Source organism: Sitophilus oryzae, unplaced genomic scaffold, assembly GCF_002938485.1.
Source record: "Sitophilus oryzae breed Bouriz unplaced genomic scaffold, Soryzae_2.0 scaffold_471_pilon_pilon, whole genome shotgun sequence".
Lineage (NCBI taxonomy): Eukaryota > Metazoa > Arthropoda > Insecta > Coleoptera > Curculionidae > Sitophilus > Sitophilus oryzae.
The window spans coordinates 545,831-563,879 of record NW_022147053.1 but is presented as its reverse complement, the minus strand read 5'-3'; the positions used below and the strand labels follow the sequence as shown (position 1 = coordinate 563,879).

Here is an 18,049-nt window from a genome sequence, read left to right as displayed (position 1 = left end):
TATTAATGAATTAAGATATGCGAATTAAAAATGAAATAAATAGTTTAATTTTTAAAAATTTTATTTATTTTTTACCTACTTTAGAGCTTTATTAAGTACGTAATGGTTTTTAATTGAAGGGATTTAAGTAAAGTAATTTATAAATTGCCGTTGAGTTATATTTTTACTCGGTAATTGTACATATTTCATCACTATTATCTTGACCTAATGCATTATCTTTGTTCTGATGCTCTAACAGAGGCTCTTTTTATTTTGTAACATTCCTTATAAAGTCCGGTACTAGCAACAATAGTTTTTTGCACCATTTCAATGTGTTTATTGGTGATACCTCATACGTTCTAAAATGGTAGACAGTATTACAGAGGAACTATATATATACTTTAGTTGTAGATTGCAGATTGAATAAAGGGGGGGGAAGTTAGTCACCGGAGCCCTACGGACGGTTATTGAGTGCGACAGAATTTGCATTTGCAGTTGTTTCTTACCTTCAATCTATTGAGGTATTCATTGAGGAGAGTAGCAGGACTATTTTCGAATTGATGGTTACTGAGTTGATCGCTTTTAATGCTGCATAGAATATGATATAATATGGTGTTAAAAATATGTAAATAGTAGAACATAAAAACAAGTATCGTTCATAAAGTATCTAGGAGCCCTCGTGCCACGACGCTTACGACCCCAAAACTGAAATTTTGGCGAAGATCGAACAGGCCGGACCGTACTTTTGCTTCCATCAAAAGTTCTTCCAAAAATTCCTTCTCCAGCCGAGATCTAAGCCTCGAACTGCGCATACGTATGCTGCGTTGCTACATCTTTCCAGTCTTTCTCTACGGCTCTGAGACTTTGACACTCAATCAGACATTGGAAAACCGCATTAACGCTTTTGAGATGGACTTGTATCATCGTATGCTGCGTATATCCTGGATGGATAGAGTTACAAATGAGGAGGTACTCAGTAAGATAAAGAACTCTTCTATCAACAGTGAAGGAAAGGAAAGCTACACTACGTCAGTCACATCATGAGGGATGCTCAGGCTGGTCATCGAAGGCAATATTGAGGGCAGGAGATCAGTGGAAAGAAGGCAAAACTCCTGGTTTAAGGATCTGCGTCGTTGGTTCCGAAGACCATCGACTAAAATTTTCAGAGGTGCGGTTCCCCGCACCATCATAGCTAGTTTGATCTCCAAACTCCGAAGGGAGACGGCGACCTAAGAAGAAGAAAAGAACATAAAAAAGAACCCATCCCTGTTTCTATCCCATCGGCATACAAAAGCATGATAAATTTGAATATATGTACGTACGTTTATGAATAAAATTTATCTTGCGTTTCACGTAGACGACGTATCCGTTCGATAGAGGTAATCGTTTTATTGGACGTATTTTCATCTTGTTGAGGGCATTATTATGGACACATTATGACAGAAAATTTCACGTTGACGTGATTATCATAGTAAATGAGGCGTGGCGACGATGAAAAGCACTAAATAACAGATAACACGATTTTAACTAGTGTTTTTCTCCTTTTTACACGAAAATAGATTTTTATTATAATCATGTATTTATTTTAAAACTGCTACAAAATATTTTACAAATTTTTGTGAACTAATTTTTAATCAAGGAGCCTTGGAAAAATAGATTTGATCATCTAACGTTTTTCGTGTCTTGTCAAAGCCGGTTAAAAGATGCCCAAAGCGTATTTTTAATCATATCTCAATTTTTTCAAATGGAATAAGGGTGGTTCATTAGCAAATTTAGAAAAAGCATTTTTTACGAATAATTTGGTACCACACACTTGGTATTTCGAGTCAAATTGTCGTTACGAACCGCATGTTACAATTTGAAATAAACCATATGCGAAAATGTCAAAAGTTGACATATATTATGTCATTCTATTCAAAGTGTCATTTCCTATTGAATAAAGTAGAAATATACCGAGGATGCCATTTAAAAACCAAAATTTGCAGTAATTTCCGATAAAACAGGAAGTGGCCAAAAACAATTGAATACGTCAATCAGTCCTAATTTATGTCACATACTAACATACCAAATCGTTTGTTTCCAAAAATTGTTTCCGAAAAGGGACGAATGGGATAAGCCGAGAAACGGTTTAATAAATGCGGAAATGTGTTGGTACACGGACGGATCCAAAAACGAAAAAGGATCGGGCTCAGGAATTTACTGCAGCAGTCCAAAGATGGAGATCTACCACACTCTTGGAAAACACACCACAATTTTTCAAGCTGAGCTATATGCTATTGAAACATGTGTGCAACTGCTGGTAGAACAGCAATACACCGCGAAAACAATAAGCATATTTTCGGATAGTCGAGCCGCGTTGAAAGCACTAGAGGCAACGAAAAGAACGTATATGGCGATTCTTCATTGTAAGGAACTACCCAATATATTAGGAGATAGGCACAAAGTGTCGCTAATATGGATACAGGGACATGTCGGCCTAGAGGGAAATGAACGTGCTGATTCCCTCGCCAAAATGAAATAAAAAAGGTTTCAATGTCTAAAGTGGTTCTTGAGTTATGGCCTGTTATGTGTTAAAAAGTTGAGTTTTTAAATTATCGCGATTACTGACGTTTTCTCGTTATAAAAAAAAATGACACCTTAACGATATCCTTATAATTCCATTTCAGATGCTCAGAAACGTTACAAACCTAATGATTTTATATAGTTATCTCTTGAAAAAAAAGTCTTTTAAAAATAAGTTTTGCGATCCTGATTTTACTTTTCTTGATAGGGAAAGGCGTATCGGCAACGCCGCAACAGCACACCATCGCGCGTCGCGTCGGTCGGTCGCATTTCTCTCACTCCGACTTAATAAGATCCATATGCGATTTACTTCCACACATGTAAATGCCGACCCAAAAGTAACAGTTGCCAGCACGGTATACACGGCTCACTGCCGGCTGAGATCACACCTACAGAGGATGGGACTGGTGGAAAACGCCGAATGCCGACTCTGTATGGAAGATGACGAAACAATGAAGGCACGTTTTGTATACCTGCCCCGCTGGGGGCAGGACCAGGTTTGAAGTGTTTGGCAAACCCACGCTAGACCTATCAGACCTAGGAGACATATCATCCTCGGACGTAACGGCCTATGTTAAAAGGCTAGGTCTTGAGGGTGAACTTTAATGCTCTTTTTCTATCAAAGAGCTTGTAGAAACTGAGCCGCAATAGGCCCTCGCGGCTGCAGTGGAGGGTCAACACCTGGGACCCACTCTTAAGGTACGCGCACATTGACCAGAGCCGCATTCGCCGCACGCGCCGCACGGATCGCACTTTTTTTTCCCCTACTACACCCGTATTTGCCAATCGAATTTCTCATCAGTCGCTTCCGGAGTCCTGTCTGCGGTGATAAGCATGTTTTTTAATATTTCTCGACAATAAATGAAACGAACAAGAAATAATGATCAGCTCCTTGCCAATAGAAGAAGAAGAAATCACGAGAAAGAATCGAAACTTATAGGTTCACAATATTGGCAAAAATCCACATTATTTCCATATTTAATTGAGGATGAATTAAAAATTTTTCAATATTTCAATATGAGCCATGAAAAATTTGCGAACTTTCTGAGCATATTGAATTTCTAATCTCCTCTTCGGCTACCTACGCTACGTAGAGTGGAAGGAATTGCGTGTGACGTCAGCAGCACTAACCGCATTTACTGAAAATCGTTCTGGCCCAACAAATGCTGGCCGCATTTGCGTCGATGCGATTCGTGCGGTTCTGGTTAGTGTGCGCACCTTCATTGAAAGTAACGCAAACAATATTTTTCTCCGGTCGATGCGGCGCGTACGGCTCAGGTCAGTGTGCGCGTACCTTTAGTCAATACAATACAATACAGTACAACATACTAAATCTCGTTTTTTTATCTCAAAAAAATAAAGAAAATATAGGGGCGAGCCACTTTTGAGGCGCCATATTTTTACAGGGTTTTCTTGGACATACTGTAAAACCCTGGTATAATATACAAACAAGGGTATATCCATAGATATAAAGAATATTTGGTATATCATATAATTAAACAATTATTTTTGTTTTGTTTCGAAACTCATGCGAACAAACCTCAGTCCGAATAATATATCGAATAACAAATAATAATCTCTTTGACAAATTTTTTCACACGCTTTCTTAGATTTCCACCGGTCCCGATTAGGAAATGCCGTTCGTAAGACAGGATATTACGTTATTATGCAACAGACCCAAAGATACATATACACACTTACACGTAGTACTTATTTATCTGTGTATTTGCTGTTGAATATCCGATTGGAAATAATTACAGAAAATGCCGAGGAGTTATGTCACGTTTCAAAATTATAAATTCATATTCGTTCGTATTAATTCATAAATACAGGATGCGGGACGGTCTAACGTTAAAAGTTTTGGTTACCGCTTCTAATATAATACTAGATTTCTAAATCCATTCATGTTTATTTAATTATATCTATGACTTTCAATAAACTTGATTAGTTAATGCTTGTATAGACTATCCAACGACTAAAGGGAGATTTCAGACAATATCCAAAAAATCATAGAAAATACGATTTGCCTATGAATTAAAATGATAGACACAATTGTTATTGTCAGATATCCTGCCATTAGAAGAAAGACTATATGTATAGATAACAGTTGTCCTGTAATTTTCGACATTCGGATGCCAAAAAAAAACGCAACGCGTTATATTTTTGTTATTTTGAGACCTATTTTCATAATTTTTTTAGCAGACTGTATATAATTAAATAACCTTTTATTCGTAAACTCAGTTTTTATAAACTTTAGTATTTGACATATTATACAGGGTTAATCGAGGGGTTGTTTTTTTACCCTAACTTTAAACCACCCTGTGCAATAATTTCGTGTGTAAATTTTCCTAAAATATAATTTTACGGTCAGAACCATGCCTCCTGGGCATTTTGATTTTTGGATCATGTCAATACATGCCTTGGTTAATTTTTAAGAGCGAAATGAGCTTGTCACCAACAATTTGCAATTTTTTCAATTGTCATTTCTCTTTTGAAGATATTTTTCAATGTGACAAGGCGGCTTTGGAAATTATTGTGAACTATATACTACTATATGAACTGCCCATCATGTTCGACGTTTGGAAAATGCTTGGCAGAAGGGTATGATGTCGTAAAGCAGTACTAGGTTCATTAAATGAATTTTGCTTGGTCCTTAAAGAAGAATCGGAAAACATAACGCAATATGATATATGCAGCCTCAATGACAGTATGAACGAACGTATACAGGCAGTTATAGCAGCTAAGGACGACAATACAAAGTATTAGGGTATTTTTACTTTAATATCGTTAGTTCTGATTATCGTTATTAATGTTTAGTAAAACCCGGACTGTATCGTTAGTCTTTAACGGTTTTTTATTTATTTATTATAGAGTATTCATTGCAGTCGCCATCATCATCAATAGTCACCAAAACCATGTCATCATATTAAAAAATACATAAAAAATAATGTAAATCAAAAAAATTACAAAAGGATCGTTATCAGTTCATTTCACTCTTAAAAATTAACCATAGAATGTATTGACATGAATCAAAAAACAAAATGCTCAGGAGTCATGGTTCTGACCGTAAAATGTAATTTTAAGAAAATTTACAGACGAAATTATTGCACAGGGTGTTTTAAAGCTAGTGTAAAAAAACAACCCCTCGATTAACCCTGTATAATATGCCAAATACTAAACTTTATAAAAAGGTGAGTTTACGAATTAAAGTTGATATAATTATTTACAGCTTGCTAAAAAATTCATGAAAATAATGCTAAAAACACTTTAAATTTGACCAAAAATTTCCCCGTTGCGTTTTTTTGCATCTAAGTGTATATTCTTGGGGAATACTATTCTGAAAGATCTGACGTGAAGATCAAGGCCAAGACTGATCTGCAAGACTAAGATCAAGACTGACCAGTGCAAGAGTTCCGCAAGACCAAGACCAAGCATGCAAGAGTCTTGCAGTCTTGCTTTTTTTCACGTGTAGATGATATAAAAAATTACTTAATTGAGCAAACTTATTGTTTTAATTTATTACGAATAGTGTTGTTCCGACTATTGCATTCAACTTTAAAGGAGTAAATGCCTGACTGATTCAGTATAATTATATTATGCATTGAAAAATAAAAAAATTGTCAGAAAAATATTCTATATATTTCTTCTTAAAAGTTTTATTGGTCTTCATGTTCTTCAGACAATCCTGAGGGCGCAAACTTCAATTCTAAGAAAAATAGAGCACATTAGTAAAGATAGTACTTTGGGTATTTTAAAAGAGTCGCATCCGGGGTTATATCAAGCTTCATGGGCCTACATCCACGTTGTTCGAGTTTTGCCGGATCTATAGATAGATCGGTATAGGTACCTTAAGGTTCAAATTTATGAATAAAAAGGTAAGCATTACGATCTTTACATACTACTAAAAGATACTGAAGACACAATTACAGCCTTCCATCAAAACTGCCGATAATATTTTTAAGAAACAAAATGTCGTATTTTTTGCATAATAAGCAAACTATCTAGTTAGAAATGGAGCGAACACTCCAATAAGTGAAAGCGTGCTTCTTCTCAAGTGGAAACCGACTTAAAGCAAAACTTCGAAGACTCCATCAGTAACATGAAATGGGAATCCTCGAACAGTCTAAGACACTCGAAGAAATTCCTCAGGACTTAAGACCGAGAAAATCAAAGATTTTCCTAGATTTAAGTAAGAATAATCTACGGATTGTCACGGGGTTTTTAACAGGACACTGTTTCCTCAATGAACACCCCAATAGATTGAAGCTAAAAAACAACGGCGAATGCAGATTCTGTGGGGAAAATGGAGGAATATACAGGAACCACTCATCATTGAGGGTGTTTGGGTACAAGGGTTGGGTACAACTTAGCAGCAGTTGGCAGTTGGTTAGACAATTTCCTCTTTATTCCAATACTCTCTAAAGCTTCATTCAGAACCTAGGAATTAGTAGAATAAATTAGTGGTTTCAATTACACTTTATAGTTTTTAGTTTACGAACATTCAAAATGTTTAAAAAGCACAATCAATTAAAATTAATAAAATATCCTAGCAACAGCTTGCGTTAGTCAGATGTATCCATAGAGAAGCCTAATATTTAGCTTATAAAACAATCAACTTTTGATTTCTAACCACAATTTCTCTTGACGGATGATAATTAAAGGCCAAAATGACATTTCTCACAAATTTTGAAGTATAATTAGTGGAAAAGTTAAAAGTTTGTTATATTTTTTAAGATTACTACCACCAATTTTGACGTTGTGAATGCTTACATTGATAGTAGAGGAACAAACTTCTACGCTAATTGAAACCACTAATTTATTCCACTAATTGCGAGGTTCTGAATGCAACTAAATACTGATTTATTTAGCTGCATCGTTGTTTTCGTTATCTGCCGAAGACGTGGCCTGTCAGCAATGCAGTATGCAGTACCGGGGTCGATATTCAGCAGGATCTACATCTATCAGTACCGGTACCAAAAAAAGGTACGTGGATTCGTATCCATCAGAACCTACTCATCTCTCCATATTAGCTTATATTGTGATATTTAAAAAACACCATAGATCATTAAAAGTGCATCTGTTTACAATTAAAATGTACCATCGTCAAAAAATCCATCGGAAAATCCTCTCTGCTCCATATAAAAAGTCAAAATTCCTGAAATGCATTTTGGTGAAACCGCAAAGAGCCACCGAAATCCGAACCTCTTCCAATTAACAAAGGAACTCTTGCTGGGTCCAGCCGCAACTTCCGGCAGTGCCAGTACCATCTTCTTCGCCCATCGTCCTTCCACACATTTTCACGGCGTCTCTTGCCACCTCGATAAGCTTGAAAAGCTGTTTGGCTGCGGCAAATTGCCGCGCCAAGCTTTACTTTTCAGTTTGCCGATAGACTTCATGCGAGTGGGATTGTCGTCGGCGGTACGAGGTTCGAGGTCGATTTTTACGTAGAGCGAGTGCGGTACCGGTGTTTTTCGAGCGCGAATTAGTTGTGGGATTGTTTTTTCGATTGTTACTTTGTTTTGGACTGTTTAGAAATTGGATATTATAAGGATTTGAAGCTGTCAAGGTTTGTGTTTGGTCTTGCAAATTGTACTTGCGTATTTTTAAATTTACTTCAGTTATTTTTGTATTCACGAAATAGTAGTAACAACGATTAGTACTACTAATTAGAGAAAATATATAAAGAGATTTGAAACAATGTTTAATATTTTTGTATGGTATTTTTATCCAAAAAAGTGTTTTGAAGATTTAAATGCTAATGCTAACATGGTTAGCAATACGGAATAGCAAAATAAAACACTAAATCACCACAATACACAAAAACACTTTTTCTTTTACACTGGACGCGCGTTTCGCTAACCATGTTAGCATCATCAGCAGATGATTAAAAACTCAGAAAAAAGTTCAGTTTTTAATCATCTGTTGATGATCCTAACATGGTTAGCGAAACGCGCGTCCAGTGTAAAAGAAAAAGTGTTTTGGTGTATTGTGGTGATGTATGTGTTCGCCTGGTTTTGCAACGGAATACAGCCTTAGTGTTTTATTTAGCACACCAAAGGTTCCAACCCTCAACTGTAATACGGAATACGTGCGCCCAAAGAATAAAATCAAGTGTTGTGAAGTATTGTCAGAGAATTGTGTATTTCTATATACACATTATTTACAAAAAAAAGTTGCTTCAATACAACTGAATATATCTAATCCAATAAATTTGTCATTTGAAAAAAAAATTATGGTCAAGCTGATTTTTTCAGTTTGTCAGCGACTGTCTTCTGAGTGTAAAATAAACAAAATCGGAAATTTTCTCCTTGCGGTTTTTGAGCAATAGGTTTTTTTTTAAACTGCACTACAACAAAATAATTAGACGCAAATTGTACATAAGAACATTCTCTATAAGTTCGCCTAATTAATTTTTTTATAAATTTATTGTTTCCGGATTTAGCGAGCTTCATTCAGACCTAGGAATTAGTAGAATAAATTAGTGTTTCAATTACACTTTATATGTTTTTAGTTACGAACATTCAAAATGTTTAAAAAGCACAAATCAATTAAAATAATAAAAATTATCCTAGCACAGCTTGCGTTAGTCAGATGTATCCATAGAGAAGCCTAATATTTAGCTTATAAACAATCACTTTGATTTCTAAACACAATTTCTCTTGACGGATGATAATTAAAGGCCAAAATGACATTTCTCACAAATTTTGAAGTAGAATTAGTGGAAAAGTTAAAAGTTTGTTATATTTTTTAAGATTACTACCACCAATTTTGACGTTGTGAATGCTTACATTGATAGTAGAGGAACAAACTTCTACGCTAATTGAAACCACTAATTTATTCCACTAATTGCGAGGTTCTGAATGCAACTAAATACTGATTTATTTCGCTGCATCGTTGTTTTCGTTATCTGCCGAAGACGTAGCCTGTCAGCAATGCAGTATGCAGTACTGGGGTCGATATTCAGCAGGATCTACATCTATCAGTACCGGCACCAAAAAAAGGTACGTTGATTCGTATCCATCAGAACCTACTCATCTCTCCATATTAGCTTATATTGTGATATTTAAAAAACACCATAGATCATTAAACGTGCATCTGTTTACAATTAAAATGTACCATCGTCAAAAAATCCATCGGAAAATCCTCTCTGCTCCATATAAAAAGACAAAATTCCTGAAATGCATTTTGGTGAAACCGCAAAGAGCCACCGAAATCCGAACCTCTTCCAATTAACAAAGGACGCACTCTTGCTGGGTCCAGCCGCAACTTCCGGCAGTGCCAGTACCATCTTCTTCGCCCATCGTCCTTCCACACATTTTCACGGCGTCTCTTGCCACCTCGATAAGCTTGAAAAGCTGTTTGGCTGCGGCAAATTGCCGCGCCAAGCTTTAGTTTTCAGTTTGCCGATAGACTTCATGCGAGTGGGGTTGTCGTCGGCGGTACGAGGTTCGAGGTCGATTTTTACGTAGAGCGAGTGCGGTACCGGTGTTTTTCGAGCGCGAATTAGTTGTGGGATTGTTTTTTCGATTGTTACTTTGTTTTGGACTGTTTAGAAATTGGATATTATAAGGATTTGAAGCTGTCAAGGTTTGTGTTTGGTCTTGCAAATTGTACTTGCGTATTTTTAAATTTACTTCAGTTATTTTTTTATTCACGAAGTAGTAGTAACAACGATTAGTACTACTAATTAGAGAAAATATATAAAGAGATTTGAAACAATGTTTAATATTTTTGTATGGTATTTTTATCCAAAAAAGTGTTTTGAAGATTTAAATGCTAACGCTAACATGGTTAGCAATACGGAATAGCAAAATAAAACACTAAATCACCACAATACACCAAAACACTTTTTCTTTTACACTGGACGCGCGTTTCGCTAACCATGTTAGCATCATCAGCAGATGATTAAAAACTCAGAAAAAAGTTCAGTCTTTAATCATCTGTTGATGATGCTAACATGGTTAGCGAAACGCGCGTCCAGTGTAAAAGAAAAAGTGTTTTGGTGTATTGTGGTGATTTAGTGTTTTATATAGCTGTGTAACACCAAAGGTTCCAACACTCAACTGTAATACGGAATACGTGCGCCCAAAGAATAAAATCAAGTGTTGTGAAGTATTGTCAGAGAATTGTGTATTTCTATATATACATTATTTACAAAAAAAAATTACTTCAATATAACTAAATATTGGATTAGATCCAATAAATTTGTTATTTGAAAAAAAAATACGGTCAAGCTGATTTTTTCAGAGTTTGTCAGCGACTGTCTTCTGAGTGTAAAATAAACAAAATCGGAAATTTTCTCCTTGCGGTTTTTGAGCAATAGGTTTTTTTTTAAACTGCACTACAACAAAATAATTAGACGCAAATTGTACATAAGAACATTCTCTATAAGTTCGCCTAATTAATTTTTTTATAAATTTATTATTTCCGGATTTAGCGGCCGTTTCATGAGCCCTTTGGGGTGGTTTTTAAAAAGTTTGTTTTACAGCAAATTGACCCGTATGAAAGTTGTTCATAATAAATGGACAAAGCTTTTCCCCATGATTTTTTTTGTAGCTTCATTATTTTTGGAGATAGCGTCCAGTTCATGAACAAATTGGGGTAGTTTCATAATTTTTGTTTAGTTCTACAAATTTACCAACTTAAAGGTGTTCATATTAAAATTACATGCCAACTTCCCTATGATATGTATTTATTTCCCCAAAACGAAACATGGAATTCATCAAGTGAATGAATATTATGATTTTTTTTATTTGTATCGTCTTCTTTTGTATGATGTACTTGGCGTTGGCTCCTCAGATTGCCCCTACCCACACTTGCGTTTAGAAGAGTTGAGAAGAAGAGTCCTTTTCTCTGAACGTCCACAATTTCAGCAACATTCAATAATTTCTTGCAAATAAAACACGAATCCATTTTCCAATAGCACTTGTGAATTTCCTGAAAAACAGACCTTTAAAGCACAAAACACAAGCCTACACTAACATACAAAGCCTACAAAAAAAATAAGGCAAAGGTATATTGTACTCTTATTTTGAACGAGTTTCCTAGGGTGAATTTGCTGAAAAAAGAGTAACATTGAAAACTACCCTAATTTGTTCATGAACTGGACGCTATCTCCAAAAATAATCAAGCTAGAAAAAAAATTCATGAGGAAAAGTTGCCTGTCCATTTATTATGAACAACTTTCATACGGGTCAATTTGCTGTAAAAAAGTCCGAAAATAATAAACTTATAAAAAAATTCATTAGGCGAACATATAAAGAATGTTTTTATGTAAATCTAATTATTTTGTTGTACTGTTTTAAAAAAAACACCCCTATTGCTCAAAAACCGCAAGGAGAAAATTTCCGATTTTGTTAATTTTACACTCAGAAGACAGTCGCTGAAAAGCTCTGAAAAAATCAGCTTGCCCGTAATTTTTTTTCACTCTCTATACGGTGATACAATTTTACTGCATTAATCAAGATTTTTTTTATTGTTCTCTGAATTAGTGAAGAGCAAATGAAAGACCGAGACTTATTTGGTCTTGGTCTTGGTGTTGCAGGGTTCAATCCCTGATTTTGCTGCCAATGCACTGCCAACTTTCGCCAATTTGCTGCCAATGCACACTAGGGTTTCCGGAACCGGAGCAGTTTTTCGGAACCGGAAATTTCAGTACCGTGCCTCTTAAGAACCGGGATTTCCCGTTTTGTTTTCGCTCTTTCGATGCTGACTAATTTTTGTTCAATGGTGGTGCAGTTCATCAATCAGAAAAAAAAATGAATAAAAAATTGAGATTTTTAATGAAAATAATGTCAAATTATTAAGTAATCAGTCATGAGAAAATTAACATGAACACAAGTAAAAAAAAGTATAGGTAACTTAAATTCCACATCAAACAACTTAAACCAACTTAACTGAATTTGAGACGAAAGCCCTAAAATATCGAATTAAAAATGCAAATATCTATTAAAACATAACATAATAAATATTTTAGGAACTTCAAAAGAGAAAAGAAGCAAGAACAATAAGAAATAGCATCATTACTTATTTAGAAGAGTTTGATTTCGACCGCTAGAAAGTATCAAAGGACTTTCTCACGTAACAAAAATAATAATTTTTTAATTATTGTTACCGAGGCCCGGTTCTGGTGATGGCCAAAAAGATCTGAACCCTAATTGGTAGGATTAATTAGAGTTTCCGGAACCGTACTAAAATATTTTCGTTCAATGATTGTGGAGGTCGTCAATAATTGTCAAGCAATGGATGGCTCTCAAAAGTAAAACCGATATAAAATTGAGTTTCAAATGAAAATAATATCAAATTATTAAGTCATGAGAAAGTAAACATGAACACAAAAAAATGAACACAAGCGAGAAAAAAAAACACATAAGTAGCTTAAAAATTACATCAAACAACATCAACCAACATCGAAACCAACTTAACTAAATTTGAAAAAAAAACTTAACATTTTCAATTAAAGATGCAAATGTCTATAAAAACATAACACAAAAGAATATAACTAATACATTTAGAAATATTATACTAAATGATAAAATAACATATTTAATCTTCAATAATTGCAAATAAATATTATAGAAACTTTAAAATAACTTCATTCTTATTACCATGTCCCGAAAGTACCGAAAGAAGCGGGAATTAATAATTTCGAGTCCCGGTTCTTTCATGTCCCAAAAGAACTGGGAATTCCCGGTTCTGAACCCTACAGGACACCGTGTATAGACACTTGTTAAAGATGAATTTACTCAACGACAAAAATAAAAAAAAATATTGAAATATAGTAAAAATCTCAGGAGAAATACTGTTGTTGGGTTGATTTTTATCTGAGTATATAAACTTTTTACAAATTAAAATTGAAAAAAAATATTAACAACAATTTTATTGTTAACTCTACATTTTTAAATTACAGTAAATGAGTCAATTATAATTAGAAATATATTTTTTTTTATTTCCTGTTCCTATTATATTGAAACTAGTATAATTACTAAAAATGAAAATACCAAATATTTACCATAATAGTTATCTTTCCTAGTTCACTAGTATTGTATATAAAATTATTTCAAGGTTTCCAACAATGTTATTGTCACATATTATGCGTATCGCACATTAATTTTATGATTTGCAAAAAAATACCAGTCCTTTCGTAATGTTTACTGTGTTGATTATATTTCTGTGTCTGCAATTCTGCATTGGAAAATGTAAAGAAATAATTATGTAGACACAAGTTATATTATTACAAATCTCTCTCTGGTACTCTGTGTAACGAAGGTTTCTTTGGTTGATTATTTATTTATTCAAAGTAAGAAAAAAAATACACATTTCAAGGGTAGTGATTATTTAAATAATTAATTATTAAAATAATTTTAATAAATTTACATTTATTTTTCTTTCTGGTAATTATTCTGTTCGGTACTTCTATAGTTTTTATTTTTTTCTTAATCGAACAATAAGATTGTGGTTATTCCGTGATTCAACAAAAAAAATCCAAAGCATTTATCGGAATTTGATTTTGAAAAAGTACGTCCTTTTAATTCTCATTTTCAAAGAATTATTGATATATTTATCGAGGTTTTATACGTAATTTTTCAAGAGTTCTAATAATAATTAATTTATTTTAGAGTATTTATTGGTAGTAAAATGAAGAAACTAAATAAAACAGGATTCATTCGGTCCCGTTAAATATCCTAATAAACCGAGTACAAAGCGCAGTGCCAAAAGTTCCACAGATTAAGTATTATTTCAATTGGGAATACATTTTTCAAAAAGGGCAACAATGCATTCAAAGTTTGACAACGCCATAGCCCTATTAAAAGTCCGAGGAATGGCGCCAAGATGAAATAAGTGCCACATCTGTAAGTTAATCTGTGACAATGCTATCATTGATAAAACCGCAGGTAAAACTGCCAGTGTATATGCTAATTGTTAATACGTCTTACCTGACGGCTATTTACAGATTTCATTTGGTTGTCACTTCAAACAGAAATATACAACATTTAATCAGTTGTTTATTATTTGTTTTGTGCCCAACCTATACTTGCAAAAAAATGTCACTCATATCGTTAGAGAAATAAGTACATAACATCGAGATATTCTAAAATGTTTGTTAATAAAGTCCTTGATTAAAACTAAATCGTTTATGTGTACAGGGTGGCCCAATAATATAGGACGTCGAATGAACTCGAGCTGTAACTAGAGTTGTCAGATTGTTAAAGCCAAATTCCGGAATAGGAAGCCAGGACTAGTGATGTAAAATTACTGGTAATTTATAAATCGGTAATATTAAGGTAACATTGGTAATTTATTAAAAAAAACAGCTGTTAAATAATATTATTTCTTTTATTTCAAAAGATTTCAAACTAGAAGAACTCCGTTATTTTGGACTTACTTTAAAAACGGTAAGAAAGAAAATATTTGCACTTATTTAAGACGCACCCTGTATAAAACATCATTGGCACCATAACATTTTCATTTTACTGTACTGAGTGATCTTTCTGTAATTACTTATTTCTTCTGTAGTTCTACTTAACTTTATGGTTACCCTTGTTCAAGTTTTTGTTTTTTGCTCTTTTGTGCATTGTTTTCTTTAGACTTTCATTGCTTCTCTGTGAGAACCGCGTTCTTAGATACGTTTCTAATCCTACACTCGTTACACTCTTCAAGGAGTTTTTTAATTGTCTTTAATTTCATTTGATTTTCACGGTAGCTGCTCACGCACTGAACTTCGGAAATTCAGATTTTATTGTTCTTTGTACAATACCGCCAACTATTTAATTTGTTTTGAGAAAAATATCTTTGGAAAAGAGAATATTTATTGTTTGCGTATGAATCACACAATTAATTAAACAATCGTCGTAAATAATTTTTTTTTCAATTTTTTTTAATATAGCGGATTAGTAACTATATTGTTTTATGGTTGAAGTTGAAAAAGTAAATGATGTAGCTAGAAAAGGAGAGAACACTCTACTAACTGAACCAGAACCGTTCTGCTTCCCAAGTGGAAACCATCTTAAAGCGGAACTGAAGAACCTGGAAGACTCCATAAATGACCTGGAATGGAAGTTTCAGACATTAAAGACATTCTAATAAATAAGACAAAACTGGAAATAGTAGATGAATAAATATATACTATTTGGGACAACTACTACACAGCTCGGGATCTCTACTACTAGAATAGTTCAGTCATTGGGGATTTTTGCTTGGAAAAAAGTCCGGAAGTTTTGCAACTTTCCAGGTTTATAGGTTTTGGGGTCCCTAACTAAAATCCATAAAATGCACATTTTCAGACTGGCCGCCGGCGCCGCCATCTTGCCAAGATGGCGCCCAAAATCGGTATTTTGTGGATATCTCGAAAACCAAATACGTTTAAAATAAAGTATACGGAGGGTACCGCTTAAATTTCGGTCCCGATGTTGAAGGATGGCTATAGAATTTCAATGCATTTCCTACATAAGTCTATCCTTGTATTGTAGGAGGTTTGACTAAACAAGGATGAACCTATGTCTTGAAACATTCGACTCGATTTTCTGTCCTCCTTCAATACTGGGACGTAAATCCTCTCATTGCTCTTATGCGGAGGCCGTCGTATATATTATTTAAACGTATTTGGCGAAAACTATGCGTTTTTCGCGAAAATTTGAGGAGAGCACAATTAAGAGAAAAAATTTCCTATAAAAAAGGTTTTATGAAAATTTTCGCTAAAGTCAACCGTTTAGGCACAAAATCCCTGAAAATTTTACAATTTTGCGTAAAATATGATATATTATGTATAGTCGATTTTCCGAAATCAAATGTCGATTAGGGTTCACTAAAACTAGTTTAGCTGAAGGGCTTAATGCATTCAAATGAACTTAAATTAAATAGATATAAAATGAAATGATCTGGCCTTCTTTTATCCCTCCTGGTCACAAGCTGGTTGTGGTGAATTGCTACTGGAACTGGATTGTGATAAAAACGTCTCTGCCCAGACAGGATCAAAAACTTGTGTGGATTCAGGAGATTCCTCCGTTATTCCCGGTGTGAAATGTAGGGACAAAACGTGGCCCAAATGTCAGGTACAAAAAAACAAAATGGCATCAGAAAATGCTACCATAAAACAAAATGCGTACCATAAAATAAAACCCTGTACAAAAAAGAAAAAGGTATTAGGAAACGTTACGTTTAAAATAAAAGTCTTACCTCTGCTCAGAGGGTTTTCCCAAACAATTGGCAAAATGCCAACAAACTCCGATAGCTCTATCGGTTTGAGCCTTTACCACTAATATGGCGAGGGAAGGTAGGCACGAAGTGTGACTATACACCGTCAGATATAAAGTAACCAACAAACTTCGACCGGAGTGAAATATTTCGCCAGAAATAAACTTGAAGAAAAAAATAAAAGATAATAGCAGTACTTAGAATGCCATCTCGGTGCAAGGACTTAAACTTCAATTATTTAAATAAAATAATTCTGTACATTTATATAAATTATGTGTATTTTAAATAAAATGCTACACATATTTAAATCTAGAATGCTACTTTATCTAAAGAAGAAAACATTCGACCAATGTATACTAACCTGGACACTTAAAACGGACATGATAAGGAAACTTTAGATCGCACCAATCAAGAAAGACCGTAAAAGAATAGAGTGGATACGACAAAAGACCCAGGTAATAGATATCATCCACAGAGTCAAATCCCTCAAGTGGCAATGGGCCGGACACCTAGCAAAAAGGACAGGCAACAGATGGAACACAAAAATTACATCGTGGTACCCACGAGGAATTAAGAGACCTAGAAGATGGGATGATGATATTAGGAAATTAACAGGGATAACTTGGGCCTGCATAGCCAGCAATCGAGCCAGCAATAAACAACAATTGGCACAACTACAAAGAGAGTATCTAAATATGTGAGGGAGGCTACACCATAATTGGAAATGGTTGAATAAGCTGAAAGTGATGATAATGATGATGATTAAGAGTTAAATTAACATAAAAGAACGATTTCGACTTAAAAATGTCAGCCAGGAGATATTGCAGGGTACGAGTCAATAGTTTAATATTTATAAGAAGTTTAAAACGAGTTAAAATGTCAAACTACCAATAGTAAATTATACAAACCTTGACGGAAAACTATTGACTGTTAATCGTGAAGACCATTAAAAAATAAAACTTTTCACTGAGCTTTACTCTGGATGAATCATCAGATCGGAGAACGATTCTTTCATCAACAGTTTAGTCGGGATCAAATTGTGTCATCCTTCATCTTTGGTATACTAGTATAAAGTACCATACAACCTTTTGTACTTAATAACACCACTATTTACGTCGTGGACTCTGTGATATTCTTAGGAATTATTATATACAACTCGTTAAAATGGGACTTGCACATCGGAGCTTTATCAAAGAAACTAAGCGCTGCCTGTTTTGCGCTAAGATCAGTTTCTAAGGAACTTAACTTATCAACCTCTAGAATAGTCTATTATGCTCTTTTTGAGTCGCATCTTCGTTATGCCACAGTTTAAAGA

The 18,049-nt window shown here is 34.4% G+C and overlaps 1 protein-coding gene across 1 annotated transcript in view; it reads left to right on the top strand.

Annotated features, from left to right (window-relative positions):
* The first annotated feature begins 9,934 nt into the window (after window positions 1-9,934).
* The window catches only part of LOC115886185, a 127,246-nt gene continuing 119,131 nt past the window's right edge, over window positions 9,935-18,049 (top strand). Inside the window, exon 1 of the mRNA XM_030905274.1 lies at window positions 9,935-10,128. The gene's annotated coding sequence lies outside the window, so the exon portion shown is untranslated. The remainder of the gene's footprint in view (window positions 10,129-18,049) is intronic.